The following is a 21254-nucleotide window of genomic DNA, read 5'->3' on the forward strand; positions in this document are numbered from 1 at the left end:
GAGGGTTGTTTATATCTGATTTAGTTCAACTTTCAGAGGTCCACATGGAGATTTGATTGAGTTATGGGTATTTGTGTTGTGGTTGGTTTTTTAGTGGTGACAAAGTAATAGTATTTTGATTTGTATTGCTTTGCATTGTAATATCTTGTTCTGCAGATTTGGAGGTATGTTTGGGCTATTGGTGTGTATCCTCAATTTAACTAGTTCATGGTTTGGAGGTCCGCAAGTGATTTTTCCAGGTTGACATTCATTGCAGTTAGTGTTCATGAGGTTCGGTATGAAGATGCTAGTGGTTCTAGTAATTTGTGTTGGTGTGGATGTTGGTATGGTAATTCATGATGCTTGTGGATGTTTCTGGATCATTTGCCTTTTGTGTTGGTGGTTTGAATTGATCATTGAGCTCATAATTGATATTTTCTCTGGTACATTAGTGTTCTTGGCCAACCGAATAATTGTAACATGTTGAGGATGCTTGAGGCATAATTATTGGAGGTGTAATGTGTTCAAGGTGAAAGATTTGGGTTCATGATATGTGTTGACCGACATTGCTTGGTCCGTGTGTTATATTGTATTGAGCATGGTTGTATTTTTGTAATTAGGTGATGAGTGTTGAGATGACCTTGTTGATTTCTCCAAGGTTGATGTCATGTATAAATAATTGTAATAACTCTATATTTTATCATGGTGGTGGTGTGTGGATGAGTATGTATGTGCGCTAAATGTATACATCTTTTGAAGGTAGAGAAGGAGTGTGAAGAAGAAAGTTGTTTTGTGCTTTAATTGAACTGAATCGGGCATTAAGGAGATGGTGTTACATAGTTCATAATTTTTGGATGTGATTGGTGACTATTTGTATAGGCAGTGAGCCTTCCCTAGGCAATGAGCCTTTTTGTCTTGAGTGAGCTCTAGGTAGTGTTCTTGAATGCATGTTCATTCCCCATTGTAATACTTCTAATAGAGTATACCTATATTGTGGGTGTATCCCCACTGTGGTTTTTCCCATAACAAGGTTTTCCATGTACAAAAATCTTGGTGTTATGTGTGTTCATGATGTGTTGGTGATTTATTATTTCATGTTTAATTCTCAGATCTGAGAATAAGTTTAAGTATTGTGAATTTTTGTGACAAATGATTCACCCCCTCCCCCTCTCAGTTGTCTACCCTATTTCTATCAATTGGTATCAAAGTAGGTTCCTTCGAAGAAGCTTAATCACTTGAGGTGATTTGGGTGTCAACTTACAAGAAGGACAAACCAAGATTTGATGGTAGCAACTACTCTCTCTAGAAGAACTACCTAGAGTGTCATCTAAGATGCATTGGTGAACCTTACTAGGATATCACTAAAATAAAGTATACCATTCTTGCAAATGGTCCTTCAACTCCGGATGAGATCAAAAGTGTTGAATACAATATTAGGGCTAAGAAAGCATTGCTAAGTACTCTAACTGACACTGAGATGAAAAATGTTATGGAATTGCAGACTGCTCATGAGATCTAGATGAAGTTGGAAACCTTGTATGAAGGTGGCAATTATGTGAATATTGCCAAGTTGTAGAGCGTAAAGGGAAAATAATTGATGTTGAGGATGAGTGAAGATGAGAACATCACTTCCTACATGTAGAAGGTGAATGAACTTGTGTGTAATATCAGATGTGCCAGTGGGAAGTTGGAAGAATAAGAGATTGTTGCTAAAGTGCTTAGATCTTTACCTACATCCTACAAACATAAGGTTACTAATATTGAGGAGATCAAATCTTTGATAGATGTAACCAAGGAAATGTTGATTGGTAAGCTTTCAACCTTTGAGATGAGTGATTTTGGTGATTCTCTTCCTAAGGTAGAATCTACATTCAAGGCTACTATTTTTAGAAAGCATAAGAAGAGATATGATCAGGGAGAAATTTCTTTAAGGGGGATGTCCTATTATGAGAAGGCAAGGAAGGAAATTGAAGATAAATAGTGATAGCTTGAGGACCTTGAAGCCCTTATTTCCAAGAGATTACCCAATGGAGTCCCTAAATATGAAGAAAAATTGCCTCTTACATGTTTTTCTTGCAATAAGATAGGTCATTTTTCTTCAAGGTGTCTGGAAAGAGTTCCTAAGTCAAAACCTTACAAACCTAGATTTCAGAAGAGATGTTATTATGTTGTTGATGGTGTGCTCGATGATGAATCTAATAAAGGAGGTACAAGTGATAATGAATGGGTATTTATTGCTATCATGGAAGATGATCCAATATATAGGGTCTACAAGATACATGAATGTGGAAAGAGCTTTGGCTGCACAAGTTGAAAAGAAAGATGAATGAGTGATTGGAAGTGGATGCTCTAACCATATGACAATTGCTAAGAGTAAGTTTGTGAGTTTGGAAAAGTATGAAGGTGGAGCTGTGAAGTTTGGTGATGATAAAATTGGGGAGAAGTGAATAACACACTATGTTATTGCTATCACTATTTTGTAGTCAACTCTCTATGATGACCAAAGACAACTATGATGTAGTGTCAACTCTCTATCATTTGACTAGAGTTCTTTTATATTATGCTTGATAGACTTATCTAGACTATATTTGATGTTTTGGATGGTGATTAGTCATGTGCTTCAATTACTTATTATTGATGTTAGACACTATTGGACACATGCTATTTTGATGATCTATATGGATGTTGGTACTATCATGATTGATCATGTGATTTGATGATATATGTACTCGGTGGATTTTATATGCTCACTGTGTGATGGATTATTGATAGATTATATTTATCATGGTTTTGATGATGATTATGATTATGCTAACCCTACTTCATGATTACATTTGATGACATGATTATGAGATGTGTTTGACTACTGTTTGAATGTCTTTGTGATAGAGACGATTCCACATCACTCATTGCGAGCTAGATGCGTCGTCGTGATTCTCTATCACTTGCTTGTTCTATATATGTATATGTATATGTTATATTGTCATTTTGTGGTTGCAGGATTTTACAGGTACCAAATGTTGACTCCACCTGGCTTCACAGGTCTAAGCATGTCTTTAGTTCTAATGGATTATGTGGTTCAGAGATGGCATGAGTTCCCCTCACATACTCTAGGTCTATGTTGTTCACCATGAGTAGTCCGCGTCTTGGCATAATTCACCTTGTCAGTTAGTAAGCTTGGTCTTTTTGGTATTGTGAGTTCGCTTTATGTCGATTGATTTACTTGATTATGTTAGAGTAATTATGTGGCTCTTTATGCATGGTTTTATATTTAGTAATGTTTATTTTAATGTATTTAATTTATTAGTTTTGAAAATTTAATTATTTGATATTTATATTTATTTTATAATTAATGTTTATTGATTTTATAATTATTTAATATTTGGTAAGCTTTATTGTTGTTTAAGATTTATTTTATATTTGTGATTTAATCTTTAATGGTATTTGATTATTTAATTATTTATTTGACTTTCTATGGTTTAATATTTATTTAATATCTTATATTTATTTGGTTCTTTAATTTATTTTATTAGCTTTTGGTTTATTTAATTTTAATTCCCATTTGGATTATTTATTTATAGCTTATGTTTATTTAATAATTTGATTTTTATTTCCTAAGTGGGGTGTATGAACACATTAAACTAAAATAATAATAAAACATTCCCACTTAGCTGGATAAGTATATTTTATATTTACTCTACCTACCCTTTACTCTCATTAGCTAAATTCAAAATGGGAGAATAAATTATGATATATGGTGGGTTGGTAAAATATCCAAAATGGAATATTTTGATTGGTCGAGATTGAGGCTAGGGTTTTTGGTTATTATTGCATTTTATTTTCATTCTCGTGATGGTTTTCAGGTTGGCTATTCTCTGGAAATTTTTGCAGCAAGCATTCTTCCTTGGTTTGGGATTTCTTCACTCTTGGTTTGGGCTGGAGCTTGGTTGGATTTTGGTTTGGCTTTGTGGGAGCTCTCCTTCAGCTTCATTCCTTTACTTCAAGTTGCAGGTTGGAGTTCTTTACCTTTGCATTTTGGTTTTAATGGTTTCTCTGTGTATGCATTGTGTCTGCAAGTTTTTTGGGCTTGGGTTGAAGCATTAAGTTATTCTATAGTTTTTAATATGGTTGAAGATTAATATTTGGGGGGGAAACCTTATATTATTTGGGTTTTTATATAGTTGTTGGAGATATATATATTTGGTTTTTTCTGTGTATGTCATTTCTCGGCTCCGTGAAATTCTTATGAAAATCTTTGGTTGATAAATATTTGTTTGTATGGGAGTTGAATGGTTTTCCCTTTTATGAGTCTTTCAGTTTGTGATTGTTTGGGTTTGTCTTCATTGGATTCTTTGAGATTTTTCAGTGGTTCTGTATGTATTGTGTCGTGAAGACATTTGTTTGAATCTTGGTTTATAGTCCGATTTGATTTATTTTATTCATACCTATGTATTCCTTATTTCTAGGCATCTATATTCATGTATTTTTCGAGCCCTTTGGTTAAGTCTGGATTTAATTATTTTAGCCGTAAGATTTCTAAGTTTTTTGTAAGATTTCTATAAATGTGTTGTTTCTGTAAAAGTGATGTTTAAATGTGTAAAAGCAATTTTCTATTTTGTATTTGCTCTACTCTGTGCAGCATAAGCATTGTCTCAGAAGGCGTAAGAGATAATCTAAGAATGAATGCACTGTCTTAGAATATGTATGTGCGATTCTGGAAATGTTTGCGCTGTCCTATGGGATGAAAGTGTTGTTCTATTTGACAGAAGCATTGTTCTATGGGATAAAAGCGCTAAACTATCTGTGTTTTTCATTTCCTCAGTTTCGGTCATTTCTGAGGTTTTATCCCGAGTTGATTTTTGTACCAGAGGCTTTATTGAGGTCTACTAATATTTTCCAATTTTGGGTTTGATCCGTTTTGATGCATTTTGATGGCTTTGATTATATTTGTTTCTCTATGTATTGTGGATATTTTAGACTCTCTTCCATGTTGATAAGCCATGGATGTTTGAGATGATTATTGTTGTTTTGGACCAGCAAGTGAGTAGGCCTTGCTGTGATGTTATCTTTTATTTGATGGAAGCATTTGATGGCCTGATATGCCTTTGTTTATTGCTGGCCAAGAGGCTCATTTTTCTATATTAATGTTGTTGTCGTCTTGCATATGTTGTGAGAGTATGTGTGGAAGTTATTGGCTAGATTGAGTGTTATTTTCATGTGTTTACTTTGGTTAGAACCTCTTGTGATTTATTGTTGGGCCATGTTAGGAGGAGTGAGCTTCCTTGTGATGACCGGGGTCCTGAGAGATAGGCTTGCATGAGGTTCCTTGTAAGGATGCATAAAGTTTAGACCACCAGGGCACATTGGAGTTTTCCATGTTTTGTAAATAAGTGATAACCTAATAATTGATGGGTTGGGTAGCTAGATTAATTAATAAGATGATAAATTGATTTGAGCCTCATGACTTAGTCCTAGGGAGGATGTTTTAGGATAAGCATGAGAAGGTCATGAAGGCGGTAAGCTAATCTCCCTTAGTCTCTTATAGGTTGAGATGGCTCCACATGTCCATCAGGTTAGTGCCTTATGTTATTATATTATTATGTTCTAAATATGGCATGTGATGACACTTCGCTCCTACATGTGTTTCCCCTTTATGATTTATGATTATGCTTATTGGATGCATTTATGTCTTGATGAGTTGTATGCCTCTAGGAGTTCATTCTTGTTGTATTGTGTGAGTTCTTTCTTGAGAGTCCTCGTGTAGTTAGTCTCTTTGGTTATAGGTGCCAACTTAGGTTTAGAGTGTGTGTTGGGACCTTGTGTCATCTCCTAGCATGAGGGGTGGTTCCTTTGGTTCCACATGGTCGGGTGGTTGGTGCTTTTTAGCCATTGGGATATTCTATTGGATTCTTCTTGCGTGGATGTGGATTCTTCTTCATGATGGACTATGGATGTACCTTGTAGTATATTTATGTAATGAATAAAATGAAATTCATGTAATGTAACATTCTTGTATATAGTGGATGGATTCTTGTAGTAGAAAGAGCTATGCTCATGATGTATTTAATGAAGTCATATTTGTAAGATGAATTATAGTTGGAATTAAAATTAAGACATATTTGTAATTGTACTATTGTAGAGATGCGATCTTATGAATCATGGATATAAGTGGACTATAGCTGGAATAGAATGGATTTGTATTATGGTACAGTTTTATCATTTCTTGGAATGTTAGAAAACAAATTAGAATGTAAGTTAATCTTGAAAGAGAAATATTTGTAGATAAGAGATGTATATGTTGGAAGATTTTAATTGGATCTAGTGAAGGTGAATGATTCATATAGATGCATTTGTAGAAAGGAAATCATGCATATCATGAGGAATAAATAAAGTTGTAGGATGCATATCTCATGGTTAGGGAATTAGAATATGATGCACTAAATGAAGATGAAATATACCTATCACTTGCGTAGTATGTTATTATGGCTATTATTAAGTAATGATGAAATGAGTAATGATGTGTGTTCATATTAGTTAATTGGTTAATGAATGTATATAGATGGAGATGTTATGTGTTGTATTAGCTGTTATTAGACGTTAATTAAGAAAAAAATTATCTCCATTTGTATATTATTGTTTAGTTTCTTTAGGGTATTTTGGTGGGCATTACATATGAAACTAAGAAAGGGGATAGGAGAAGCACATAACATATTGTGATATTTATCGCTATTTTGCAATTCAACATTCTAAGCTGACCAAGGTAGTCATGAAAAATGTGACATGCACATAACACACAGGTAATGCTATCACTATTTTGCAGTCAACTCTTTGTGCTGACCAAAGGAAGATACAATACAAATATAAGTACATAACACACAGTTTCTCTATTTCATGGATCAACAGACTGCATTAACCAAGGGTTGTGCAAAACCATGAAAGTGCATAAAACGTGTTAGTTAGTTTGTGGAATATGCCAATTCAACACGTCGCTCGTGATTCCAATGTGGATTTCTTCTACATGAGGACCTTTTGTGAACAAAGGGATATGTTTACGGGTCCCACCATCCACCATGTGGCTGAGTAACATGTGAACTCTATGTGGACAAAATATTTGATTGGTCTATATGAAATTGAGAGCGCACATATCAAAAGGAGATTTTTTAGTCAGAACAAAAAACAAGAAATGGAGTAAGTGCAAAATAGAGTTGCAACTAAAAAATATATTTTTTAAAATGGGGGTTGAGTGAAAAGTAAAACCAGACTGCAGATATTGTTGGGCAGATAAGGGAGGCAATATTTAATATAGACTATGACTAGTCTGGATAAGAGACAAGGAAGATCATTTAGGGGCTCAAGAAGATTATTTTTGAGTATCTGTTTGGCAAGAAGATATGTGTGTGCTCAAGATAGAAGGTATTCTAAAGGAAGGTAAAGATTGCTGAAAGAGATAGGAAGGTGGTATTTAATTTGGATAGCTGCAAACTAAGGAGAAGGGACAAGGAATATTATTTTAATGTCTGGAACTATTTTTGATATTATATGTTTGGAGAGAAAATCTTATCTGCATGTATATTACCACTAAGTAAAGTTAGTGGAGGTGAGTCAAAAAACGTAGAGTGTGGATGAGTAAAGAAGTATAGTTGGTGTGCAGGTGAAGAAGCTTTGCAAAAATAGAAGTTATATAGTAGTAGAGGGTAGTAGAGAAGTTATTTCAGTGGGTGCACATAACACAATGCCAATGCAAACATAACATTAGAGAAAATATTACATGTAGAAAAATTAGAAGATGAAGAGGAGATAAGAGGATACTGCAAGAAAATACAGAGTGTAGAAAATTAGAGGATTGAGAAGAGTAGAGATCAAATACCAGAGAGTAGTGAGATGTGGCAAATAACGCAGAAGGTTATACACACAAACTGGGGCAGAAAAAGAGGTCTGAATAGATTTGAAATTGGAGAGATGCATGCAGAGACAAGAAGAGGACAACAAGTAGAGGATAGAGTTTGTGAATAGAAAAGAATCAAGTCAATCTCATTTGTAGAACAATTATGAGTTACAAAAATTCATTTGTAACAAGGTACTCAACTTGTAATTATAATTTACTTTTAGTGTAATTGTCTGAGTTGGTGCTCAAATAAGGGGTTGGTGTCCATAAAGCTAGGGGTTGTTGCTCCTTTGGGTTGGTACCCATAAATTTTGTATCCAAAATGTTTCCATTGTGAGGCTTGATTAGAGCAATAGACTCTGGTATCATTTCTTACTGAGGTTTTTTTCCCACCATGGGTTTTCCTCATTTATCTTGTATTATGTGTTTGCCTTGTGTGTGTGTGTGCAATTGTTTTTAATATATATCCTCATAGTTTCTTGACTTATTTTATTAAAGCTTTGATTTTAATGTAAGTTCAATTTTTACTTACCACTGATTAACCCCCCCTCTTTGTGGTTCATTTGTGTTACTTCACTCTCCGCATATAGCATGTACTTCCAAAGACTTTGAAATATTTTACAGATAGAATCCTTCCATACCATAACTCATATGATGCCTTCTTAAACTTCTTCCTGAATAGAACTCTATTAAGGGTGTACACAATAGTGTGTATAGATTCTATCTAGTAAATCTCTGGTAGATTCGGTTCCTTGATAATAGTTCTTGCTGCCTCTTGAATAGTCTTGTTCATGCTTTCAACTACACCATTCTGCTGAGATGTCCTAGGATCTAATAAATGTCTTCTAATTCCATATTTCTCGTAGAAAGTATCAAATTCATTAAAAATAAATTCTCCTCCTAGTGCAGTCATGGTAGGAGAGTCCTCAAAGAGAACCATTCATGTTAGGTCCCAGAGACAACTGAGAGGGGGGGGGTGAATCAATTGTCCAATAAATTCAACCAAAATTAACTTAACCAAAAATTAATGCTTAATGTCGGTAAACCAAACTTTATGTCGGTAGATAGTTTTATCAGTAAATTGTAGTACCGGTAAAGATTAATGCATGAAAAAGAAAGACAATAACATCCACAACACATAACACAAATATTTGTATGTGGAAACCCTGTAAGGGAAAAAACCATGGTGGGAAATCATAGCCACAATCAAATGATACTACTGTAGATAGTATGTGTGTACAATATGGATTCTACACATATAGAAATGCCAGCTACCTAGAGCTCACTGCTCAATCACAAAATGAGAGTCACACTGACTACAATTGGATGGTTAAATCCAATGATAATGTACTACATAAAATAGCATCTTTATATCCTGGATTCAGTACTGCTTTAGTTCAGATTTCCTTCACAAAAACCTTCCTTCAACCTTTAAATGATGTCTGCGTGTATAACTCTACTTATTTTTGCATATACCTTATTACAATTCTTTTTCAAATCGCATATCAATCTCAAAAATAAGATCTTACATTTATACCATAACCTAAGACCAATTGAATAGGTCAGCTCACTAAAAGATATTACAATAAAATCAATTACAAATAAATCAATATCTGATGCAGGATATTGGCTCAATGCATTTAAAATAATAATAAATCATCTCCATAACATGTCGTGCTGATCTGGAATAGATATGCCTACCAGTGCATATTTCGGACCTATTTGCCGGTAACAACAAATATGCAAACCCAAATAAACAAATAATCAAATCACCAGAACCAAGTGATTGAATAATGTCTTTCACATAACCAAGTATTCTCCAAGTCATTCTAAGTGCCGATGAACAATATAATCTATCGGTGAACCAAATATCGGTGATTGTGCATAAGTCTCTGACTTGCCAGTGAACATAACCAAAGATCTCCAAGTGCTGATAAGTGTTGACAAGTGATGATAGGTGTTGACATCAATGACAAAACCATATCAACATATACAAAATACCAAAAAGCTCCCCCTTTGGCATTGATGGCAACACAAGATGGAAAAACCATCGAAGTGCCAAAACAGAAATGCCAAAAACCAAAAACAAACAATCTCCCAAAGAGATCATTAACCAGAAATGAAAATACAGATACAGAGAGTAAATAATCTCTTCAACAATCTCTCCGTGAAGTAACAATCTCTCCCATAAGGGATAATGTGTTTTTCCATAATATCTCTCCCCCTTTGACATCAAATGCCAAAGTATTACAAAAACCAGTTTCAAATACAAATTACCAACTTATTATACCAACTACTCCCCCTGAGAAGTAGCTCTCCTCATCAAAGCCGAAAAAAGATTTATCTATTAATTCTGTCGGTTGATGACAAACATCAACTGTCTAAGTCTCTACCAGTGGGGGTAGGACTCCAAGTTTCTCTCTGAGATATTCAAAAGTTTCCTTAGGCAAAGGCTTTGTAAAAATATCTGCAATCTGCTCTTTAGTATTCACATAAACCAATTTCACTTATTTTGCTTCAACATTCTCTTTTAGAAAATTGAATTTGATAGAAACATGTTTACTCTTAGAGTGAAATACCAAGTTCTTTGATATATCAATTGCTGCCATATTATCATAGTAAATAGTTATAGGTTCCTTGCATTTTACCTTTATGTCCTTCAACATTTGTTTGATCCATAATACATGTGTATAGTTAGTTGCTTCTGCAACATATTTTGATTCTGTTATTGATAGATTTGTACAACTCTGTTTCTTGCTCAACCATGAAATTATTTTGCTACTAAGAAAAAATGCTCCACCAGTGGTTCTTTTTCTATAATCCACATCTCCTACCCAATTAGCATCTGTGTATGCACATAAGTCAAAATTTTCATCTCTAGGATACCATAAACCAAGATTTGTAGTGCCTTATAGGTACCAGAAAATCCTTTTCACTGCTGATTCATGATTTTCTTTAGGATTACTCTTAAATCTTGAAACAATACATACTACATTCATAATATTAGGTCTTGTTTGTGTCAAATACAGTAAACCTCCTATCATAGACTTGTATCTAGTCAAATTAAGAGGTGTTGATTCATCCTTCAAAGATAATTTATCAGTTGTAGTCATAAGTGTGCTTACCGGTTTAGAGTTTTCCATGCCAAATTTATTTAGTAATTCCTTCAAGTACTTAGATTGACATAGGAATATACCTTTATCAGTCTTTGAAATCTGCAATCCTAAAAAGAATTTTATCTCTCCAATCATAGACATTTCAGATTCTTGTTGCGTTTTGTTAGAAAAGTCTTTACACAATCCATCTTCTCCTCCAAAGATTATATCATCAACAAAAACTTCAATAACCAAGATGTCATCATTAGTCACTTTGTAGTATAGATTGCTATCAGCATTACCTTTAGTGTATCCAAGCTTTAAGAGATATTTGTCCAATCTAGCATACCAAGCTCTAGGAGCTTGTTTTAGACCATATAAAGCTTTCCTTAACCTCCAAACCATGTCTTTGTTATCTGTCAAAGAAAATCCATCAGGTTGTTCAATATAAACTTCTTCTTCAAGATCTCCATTTAGAAATGCACATTTAACATCCATTTGATATACTTTATAGTTCTTGTGAGCTGCAAAAGCCAATAAAAGTCCAACTGCCTCAATTCTAGCTACCAGTGCAAAGGTTTTATTGTAATTAATTCCTTCTTTCTTTGTTTTTGATTAACTTACCATCTTCATTAGGTTTATTTCTGAAAACTCATTTAGTTCCAATTACATTTTTGTCTTTAGGCTGGGGAACTAATGACCAAGTGTTATTCCTTTCATTTTGTTCTAATTTGTCTTCGATATCTTTAATCTAATATTTATCTTCACATGCCTCATTAATTTATGTAGGTTCAATTTGAGAAATAAGACATACCTCTTCATTTTCCAATCTTCCTCTAGTCATAACTCCTTGAAATTTGTTTCCAATTATCTGATCTTCAAAATGATTCAATCTTACATACCGGGGTGTTTTTGCTTGCTGCTGTTCTTCAGTGACCGTTGAATCTCCAAATGATGCCGATGTAATTGGATCACCATTCCGTACCAGTGTATTCATAGTAGGTTCATTTGTGATTATCTCTATTGCCGGTTCAGAGTCTGTGTACCTTGAATTTTCTCTAAACTATTCATCAATCTTCGCATTTGTACTCTCAACAATTTTTTGCAATCTCTTGTTAAAACATCTATATGCCTTGCTCTTAGATGAACAACCAATAAATATTCCTTCATCACTTCTAGGATCAAATTTTCCAATATACTCATCTCTTCTAATATAGCATTTACTTCCAAGTATTTTGAAATATTTAAGAGTAGGAGTATTACCAAACCATAGTTCATGAGGGGTCTTACCGGTTTCACCTTTGATGTGAACTCTATTGAATGTATAAATTGTTGTATTGATCGCTTCTCTCTAGTATATATGAGGTAGATTCTCTTCTAATATCATACTTGTAGTTGCATCCAAGATAGTTCTATTTTTCCTTTCCACAACTCCATTCTGCTAGGGTGTCTGGGGTGTTGATAACTATCTTTTGATTCCATTCACTTCACAAAATGTATTAAATTACTTAGATGTGAATTCACCTCCTTGATTTGATCTCAAAAATTTGATTTTCTTGCCGGTTTCATTTTCTACCATCACCTTGAATAGTTTCAATTTCCCAGATGCTTTAGATTTTTCCTTGAGAAAAGTAACCCAACACATTCTAGAATAGTCATCAATGATTAGCATAAAATACCTATCTCCTTGTATACTTCTAGTTCTTGCTGGACCACATAAATCAGTATGAATTAAATCAAGAACATTGTTAGACTTCTCTAGAATACTTTTGAAAGTTTCTCTAACTTACTTTCCAAATTGACATTCCTTACATACTGGATTGTGAGGTTTAACAATCTTAGGTAAATCTCTTACAGCCTTAGTAGTATTGATTTTCACAATGCAATCAAAATTTACATGACAAAGTCTCTTATGCCATAACCAACTTTCATCAATATGTGCAATCAAACATGCTTTCTCATTGTTGTTCAAATGAAAGATATTACCTCTAGTCTAATTACCGATTGCAATTTCCAAACTAGTTCTATTTAAGATTTTGCATTTACCATTCTTGAATTGTAATTGAAATCCTTTCTCAACTAATTGACCAACACTCAAAAGATTATTCTTCAAACCTTCAACATAGTAAACATTATCATTATTGTGCTTACCATCAAAAGTTATAGTTCCTTTTCCTTTTATCAAACAAGCTTTATCATCTCCAAATCTTACTATACCTCCATTGTAATCCTGAAAGGTTAAGAATTTACTCTTATCACCAGTCATGTGATGTGAACATCCTAAATCAATAATCCATTCATCCTTATCTTCAACTTTAGTTTCTAGGGTTTTCTCTACCGGTTGAACAGTAGGTGTCGGTTGATCTTCTATTATAGCAACAAAATCCCATCCATTGTTTGTCAGATCCTCATCAGAATCATTAGTAACTCCTTCATCAGCATAATAACAAGATTTGTCTCCATTCTTCTTAAACTTGTATTTTTGATAATCAGGGTTAGGCTTATATGTTCTTTTAGCTTCTTCTCTTAATCTTGCATGTCTACCAGGACATCTAGAAGCCATATGACCAATCTTATTATAGTTAAAACATTTAAAGGGTGCTTTACCTTCATACTTACTTCCAATTGGACCTTTAGGCATTTTCCTTGCAAATAGTGCTTCAAGTTCTTCAAGTTCTCTTGCATAGAAGGCTTTCCAATCAGATTTATCAGATGATGATGATGTTGTAGATGATGATGATGCCTTGAAAGCTAGATCTATCTTAATAGTAGTAACAGGACCAAATTCCTCAAGTTCAAAAGCTGAAAGTTTTCCAACCAAAGTGTCTCTAGATATTGATGCATTAGGCATTGTTCTCAATTCATTTATAGCAGTAACTTTCATTTTATATAACGGTGGTAAAGCTCTTAAAACTTTAGAAACAATCTCATCTTCACTCAAGGTTCCTCCACAACATTGTATACCCAAAATAATTTCATTTACTCTTTCCATAAAAGAAGAAAATTTTTCTTCTTCTTTTATTTTTAGACTTTCATACCTGACCTGAAAGCATTCAAGTTTTACAATTTTTACTGTGGAATCTCCTTCATTTAGTGTTTCTTGTTTGTCCCAAATAGCTTTAGCAGTAAATCTATCTAATAATCCCATGACTTGCTAATCTGATAATGCGGTCAAAAGTGCTTCTCTTGCTTTGCAATCATTTTCTTCATCTTTAGCCAACGTTGGTGGATTAGGTTGACCTTGAGTAGGAGTAGTATAGCCATTCTCTGAAACATCCCATATGTCCTTTCCATTGCAATTCAAATGTGTCTTCATCCTGATCTTCCATATGCCATAGTTAGTTCCACCAAGTTTTAGACTGTCCTTCCTAAAATAGTTAAAAGACATTGGATCTCCTCAAGCTGTTAAACTTCTGCAAAAAGAGGACTAGGCTTTGATACCAATTGTTAGGTCCCAGAGATAACTGAGAGTGGGGGGAGGGGGGGGGTGAACTAGTTGTCTAATAAATTCAACCAAAATTTATGACGGTAGACAGTTTTATCAGTTACTTCTAGTACCAGTAAAGATTAATGCATGAAACAGAAAGACAATAACATCCACAACACATAACACAAATATTTGTACATGGAAACCCTATAAGGGGAAAAACCACAGTGTGAAGCCTTACCCACAATCAAATGATACTACTATAGATAGTATGTGTGTACAATATGGATTTTGCACATGCAGAAAGGCCAGCTGCCTAGAGCTCACTGCTCAATCACAAAATGAGAGTCACACCAACTACAATTAGATGGTTAAATCAAATGATAATGTACTGCATAAAATAGCATCTTCATATGCTGGATTCAGTACTAGTTTAGTTTTGATTACATTTATACCATAACCTAAGACCAATTGAATAGGTCGGCTCGCTAAAAGATATTATAATAAAATCACTTACAAATAAATCAATATCCAATGCATGATGTTGGCTAAATGTATTTACAATAATAATAAATCATCTCCATAATGTGTCATGCTGATCTGGAATAGATATACTTGTCGATGCATATCCTGGACCTATTTGTTGGTAACAACAAATATGCAAACCCGAATAAACAAATAATCAAATCGCCAAAACCAAGTGATTGAATAATGTCTTTGACATACCAAGTAGTCTCCAAGTCATTCCAAGTGCTAGTGAACAATATAATCTATCGGTGAACCAAATATCGGTGACTGTGCATAAGTCTCTGACTTGCCGGTGAACATAACCAAAGATCTCCAAGTGATGATAAGTGTTGACAAGTGATGACAGGTGTTGACATCAATGATAAAACCATATCAACATCCAAAATACCAACAATTCAAACCATGCAAAAAGAGTCACACAATAGAAATAACACAGTAGGATGGAGGAAATGTCAAATCATACTTCTATTATATCAAGGAATTCAAATTGGCTGGCAACGTGTGGGCTTATAAATTCAACACACGGGCCTGATTACAAACATGCTCAAAATATAATATCCAGGCTCAAGAAAGAATGCAAGCCAACTCTAGATCCCATATCCTTCTTATTAATCTCCTCTCTTTTATTAAAATTATTGGTTACATTGATTTAATGATATTCATAGCTCAAGTATGATCCACATTGGCCCAAGGTGAAAAACAATTGCCGATGAAAAAGGTGTAATGTGTAGAACAACTAGGTCAACCCCTGCCAAAAGAATTCCTCCAAAAAATACATAAAATGATTTGCGGACCTAAGGGAAAGGTAAAACACAAGCCAAGGAATGTTGGATGTTACAAAATCAGGCTATGGAAGAAATGGAAATTATCCACAAGATTCTCCATTAGTAGATAGGTCCAAGTAGTTATGGCGCTCAGGTTAGAAAATTGTCTCACACTTTGGAAGCGATAACTTTCCAAAAAAAGATCCAAACATCCCATGAATTTAGGATAAGATAGATGAACATGTCCATGAACAAAATCCAACTCTGCAAGATCCAGTGAACAAATGCAATAAAACACAATGAAATGTTGAAACTGCAAGCCAAATTGAATAGGAAAACAAAACAAAAAAACAAACTAGAATGTAAATTTTTTGGGTGATGCAAGATTGCTAGGAACCAGGGATGCTCCTACATTACCTCCTCTATCAAATCTCAGACACTTAATTCTTCTATCAACTTAATTCTCAACTCTAGCTTTAAATATCTTGAATTTTTTTAATGCTTCTAACTTTTCTCTTAAAAGTGCAACCCATGATTCTAAGAATGATTATCAATTAAGAGCATGAAATACCTCTAACCTCACAAACTCCTTGTTCTAGTTGAACTAGATAGGTCCATGTATATTAGATCCAATGATCCATTAGATTATTGTTTCTTTCCTTTCAATGTTCCTTTAGACTACTTTCCCACTTGACATTCTTTGCAAATACTATTATTTGGTTTAGTCAGTCTTGGTAAATCTCTCGCAACTTTTATTATACTAATATTCACCAAATTGTCAAAATTGATATCACATCCTCCAACACCATAGCCAACTCTCATTGATCTATGATAGTAATGTAACTTATTATCAAATTGCCATTAGTTTTATATACAAAGTCATTCTATATACTCTAGTTGGTTACCACTACCAAAATATTTAGTCGGTATGAACAGCCTAGTCGGTTATAGAAGGAAAACAATGACAAAGCCCAGTATACACCGAGCTGTCTACCGAGTGTTATTTCATGTCTACCGAGTAGTAAAGATAATACACCGAGTTGATATACACTGAGTGAAACATGTTACCAGATTCATTGAACCTGGACACACATATGAAAATGTGTTACAAGATCGAGGCACACAGAACCGTTATCACATTGGAAATTGCACATACAGATTTTGTATAATTTTGAGGTCATCTAACCAATGAAATATTTTGCATGGTTATTTATTCAAGAAATCATGTTTGTAAGATCGAAGCAATGAATCAAATCACCGACATAAGAAGTCTATTTATACAGCATGGATTTAGGGTTAGAAAGAGGTGTGAATGTGAGAAATGTGTGTGCATATGTGTATGAAGCAAGACTTATGTGATACATGAGAAATCACAGAGTATTATTACTATTACAGAGACACAAAGGTCACCGAGAAGGTTATCAGAGAATAGTCAAGGGACAGAGTAAACAGAAGGGTTTACTGAGTTACTTTATGAGTTACTGAGGTATGCTATAGGAAAGGTAATCTTATTTTGAGCACATAGAATCTACTACAGCATTTCAGATGTAAAGTTGCAGATATTTGTAAAGTCTTATTGTAATATTTTGAAGTTGTAAGAGAAACCTTTAACAGGGTAAAAGACTCTAACCAAGTCTATAAATTGTAAATCCTTTAACCAGGTGCTACACTTATATAGTGTTGTATAAATCCTTTAGTAAGGTAGATCTAACTGATCTTAATACTCCTAACAGGGTAAGCTATCAGAAATAGCTAAATTTAGCTCTAACCGAGCACTCTTTATTATTGCAGTAGTGAAGTTGTGGGTGCCATCCCCACCACAGTTTTTCTCTCTAACCAAGAGTTTCTACGTAACCAAAATATATGTGTTATGGAGTGAATCATGTATGATTATTACTCATTTGTTTTAGCTTTTTGTTATGTTACAGTAGTTTTTGGTTTATGCATAACCATAAAGATATTGTTGAGAAAAGGATTTGAAGTACTAATTCACCCCTCCCCTCTCAATACATTAGCTTTCCATATTGGGCCTAACAATTGGTATCAGAGCTTGAATCTTGGAAAAGGGTTTAACTACCTAAAGAGAAAGATCTCATAAATGGAAGGCTATAAACAATCTCAGAGGATTGTGTATCTACAAGAAGAGCTGGATAATGCAAATCAAGTGATTGTAGACATGCAAAGGCAAATGCAAAAGTCTCTGAAAGTAAGGAGAAGATTATCTGATGACTTGCAGGATTCTCAAGAGTTAGTGGAACAAATCAAGACATCATCTGAGAACAATATATCTGAAGAAATTGAAGAAATGATTGGAATGTTGAAAGAAAAGAACAAAGCATCGGCTGATCAACTAAAAGCAATGAAAAGAGAACATGAACATTTCAGTACATAGATGACTGAAAATCTAGATGCATTAAGGATAGCCGAGGATAAAGCAAGAGATCTACAAAGAGAGAAACAACAACTTGAAGTCTTAGTATCTGATAAGAATGATGAAATCATAAGGCTAACTAGTATTCAACAAAATCTGACAGATCAACTAGGTTATACACATCATGAAGCAAATCTGAAAAATGATGAGAATCAAGCATTGAAACTTGAAGTATCAAGGTTGAGTAATGAACTTGAAACAGAGAAGAAATCCAAGGAAACAGTAACGAAGATTTATGAAGCATCAAAGATGTTGGATGAGCAACTAAACACAAGACAACCCTACAAAGAAGGAGGACTCAGTTACAAAGGAAAAGACTCTAATAAGAAGGGAATCTACACTACCGAGAGAGGAGAATCATCAAAACAAGCTGGAAAAAGGAATAACATCAAAAGGAAGAAGCCTATTTGCTACTACTATGGAAATCAAGGTCATACTACCAACATGTGTCAAATCAGAAAAGGTAAGCAACCGAATACCACTAAGACCAATGGTTATTGTTACAACTGCAATAAATATGGTCACACATCTAATCAATGTAGGACAAAGTCTGTTAACAATTATCAGAAGGCAAAATTCAAAGGGTTTTGTAAAAACTACAATAGATATGGACATAGTACTGAGAAGTGTTAGTTTAAGCAAAAGAACCACATGTGGTCTGCACACCGAGCAAATACTAGAGGTTACTGAATTCACACAGATCCTTACCGACAATATTTTGCAGTGCCATGGGATTACAATACAAGGATATGGTGTGAATGTTGTGGAAGATATGGACATATAAGTGCCAACTGCTTTATAAGGTTTGGAATGAATAACCGAAGATCATGGAGAAATCCTAGTATGGCATGTTTTCATTGTCACAAAGTTGGACACTTGGCTAGAGATTGCAAAGATCAACCTAGAAAAGACACTGAGGAAATAAAAGAGAAATTAAAGATGATTTGGAGAAAGAAGGAAATTGTGTCAAATAAAGAAAGCACCTTACCTACCGAGCTAGGTGATCCCACTCCAAATTAATCAGTAAAGGTATGAAGGGACTGCATTCTCACAAGGTTAAATCTTAAACAGTTCCTATTTTAGTATGTACTAAATTCAAAATCTGCATAGTAAGATGTAGTAGTAAGTTTGAAATTCTATCAAAGTCTTTTAGAGCACTTTATAGGAAAACTGTTAAGTCGGTGAATTCAGGAAGCCTGTCAAGTCGATATATAAAGGAAACTTGGTTACTCGGTTAAAGCGCAAAAAAAAGGGAAAGAAAGTTAAGTGAATCGAGTGCATTTAATGTCTTTGACCTAACCTGCATGGAGCCCGATAAGGTATTTTTGCATACTTAAAAGGTTTTTCATGAACATTTTCATTCACTAAGTTTTCAAGAAGCAGAGCAGAGTGAATCAAGGTGATCAAACCATCTTCAAAGCAAAATCTAAGGTATTTACATCGAATCTCATTTCATTGCTAAGCTGGTTTACCGAACTCATTAAGTTGTTATTATCTACTGAGTGTGAAGCATTTGCCATTTGTTTAGTTCTCAAACCCTAAGGTTCTTGTGTCATTTTTTATCTGAAATCAAAATGGCATCTAAGATCCAAGACCCCATTGTTGTCACAAATGTAGAAAATCCCTCACTAAAATACTCTTTGACTCCCAAAATTGCATCTGCACCGGATGACAAAACTACTTTTTCACTCATCCCGGATCGAGTCTTGTTAGTCAAGGATGTGAGATTCTTCACAAAATGTCGTGTTGAAGAACTTGGTCATGTTGAGATCAAAGATGCATATGATGAATTGTTCACAGATGGTAAAATGGATAGCAAGTATGAGCATATCAAAATCAAGGGATTGACTAAAGCCCTAACCTATCCCCGTGTGTTCAAACCCTAGTGGGTCAAGTTTGTACTAAGCCGAGTGCATGATGATTTCATGTGGCTACAAGTGCAACCGTTTAAGATCACTAAAGAAATAATTCATCTGATCACCAGTTATCCTATCTATGATCATGCCCGAGCACAAAAAATGATATCACAGAAGGAATTGATCAGTTTGACTGGAGTTGAATCAGATTACAGAGGTCTGAAGTTGAACAATGTCACTGATCTTGGACTCAAATTTTCCATTAGAGTAATTGGTTACAATTTCTTCCAATCGGCAAGGGAAAACAGTGGACTTAGCATACAAAATTGTTAAGAAAGGCATGAAAATTGACTTGTGTGAAGTATTACTGAAGAACTTGTTTGAAAATCTGAACACAATCAGGAAGGCGAAGAAGAACAACTCGACAAATACTCTAAAATTTGGATCACTACTTGTATGTATGTTTTTCTACTTTGAGAAGTTTTTTCCAATAGTCGGTAAAGTTGTTTGGGAACTACACCAACCAATAACCCATCAGATCAATGACTTCATCAAGAAGTTAGGTGATAACTTTAATGATATAATGGATGATTACTTCAGCAAGTTCCAAGAGAAAATGCATAACAAGTACCGATTCCACCACAGCTGGTAGAAAAATACAAAGATGAAATATGTTTTGAGGTCAACACTGATTACTGTTATGTGAATGCTGTGGAACCAAGGACTCAATCTTTGTCACCTATGGGTTACGAGATTGATTTTGATATCACACAACAACAAATTGATGCCTATCTATCATTGCCAAGGCATACTACTGAGTTGAGGTATGGAACCTATGAAGAGATGAAGGAAAAAATAAAAATGAGCATTGTAGTACCTAAGGCTACAAGAAAAGATACAATGATGATTAAGGCATTAACTGAGAAATTTGGAGAAGAGTCTTCCTCCACACCTATCAAAGGAGTTCTAGTGATCACCGAAGAAGAGACAGAAGCCAAAGAAGCAGCCATAACACTTAGCACCAAATTGCCTAAGGGAAAAGTGTTGAAGAGAAAGAAATAGGACACTTCAATGGCCCTATCGGCCCCTCCAACAAAGAGACCTAACACAAGGGCATCTGCTGCATCACCGAGTAAGAAACAAAAGACTGTTGCCGTTCCTAAGGTAACTAGAACTTACAAGAAATCTACTTGGAGACTCATTTTGCTAAAAGAGTCGAGTGATACCGAATCAGAAGATGCAAATAAATTTCAGATTGTGAAAAGCAAGAAGGTAGATGTACATAGTGT

The sequence above is a fragment of the Cryptomeria japonica genome, chromosome 8 (genome assembly GCF_030272615.1).
Source record: "Cryptomeria japonica chromosome 8, Sugi_1.0, whole genome shotgun sequence".
Classification (NCBI taxonomy): domain Eukaryota; kingdom Viridiplantae; phylum Streptophyta; class Pinopsida; order Cupressales; family Cupressaceae; genus Cryptomeria; species Cryptomeria japonica.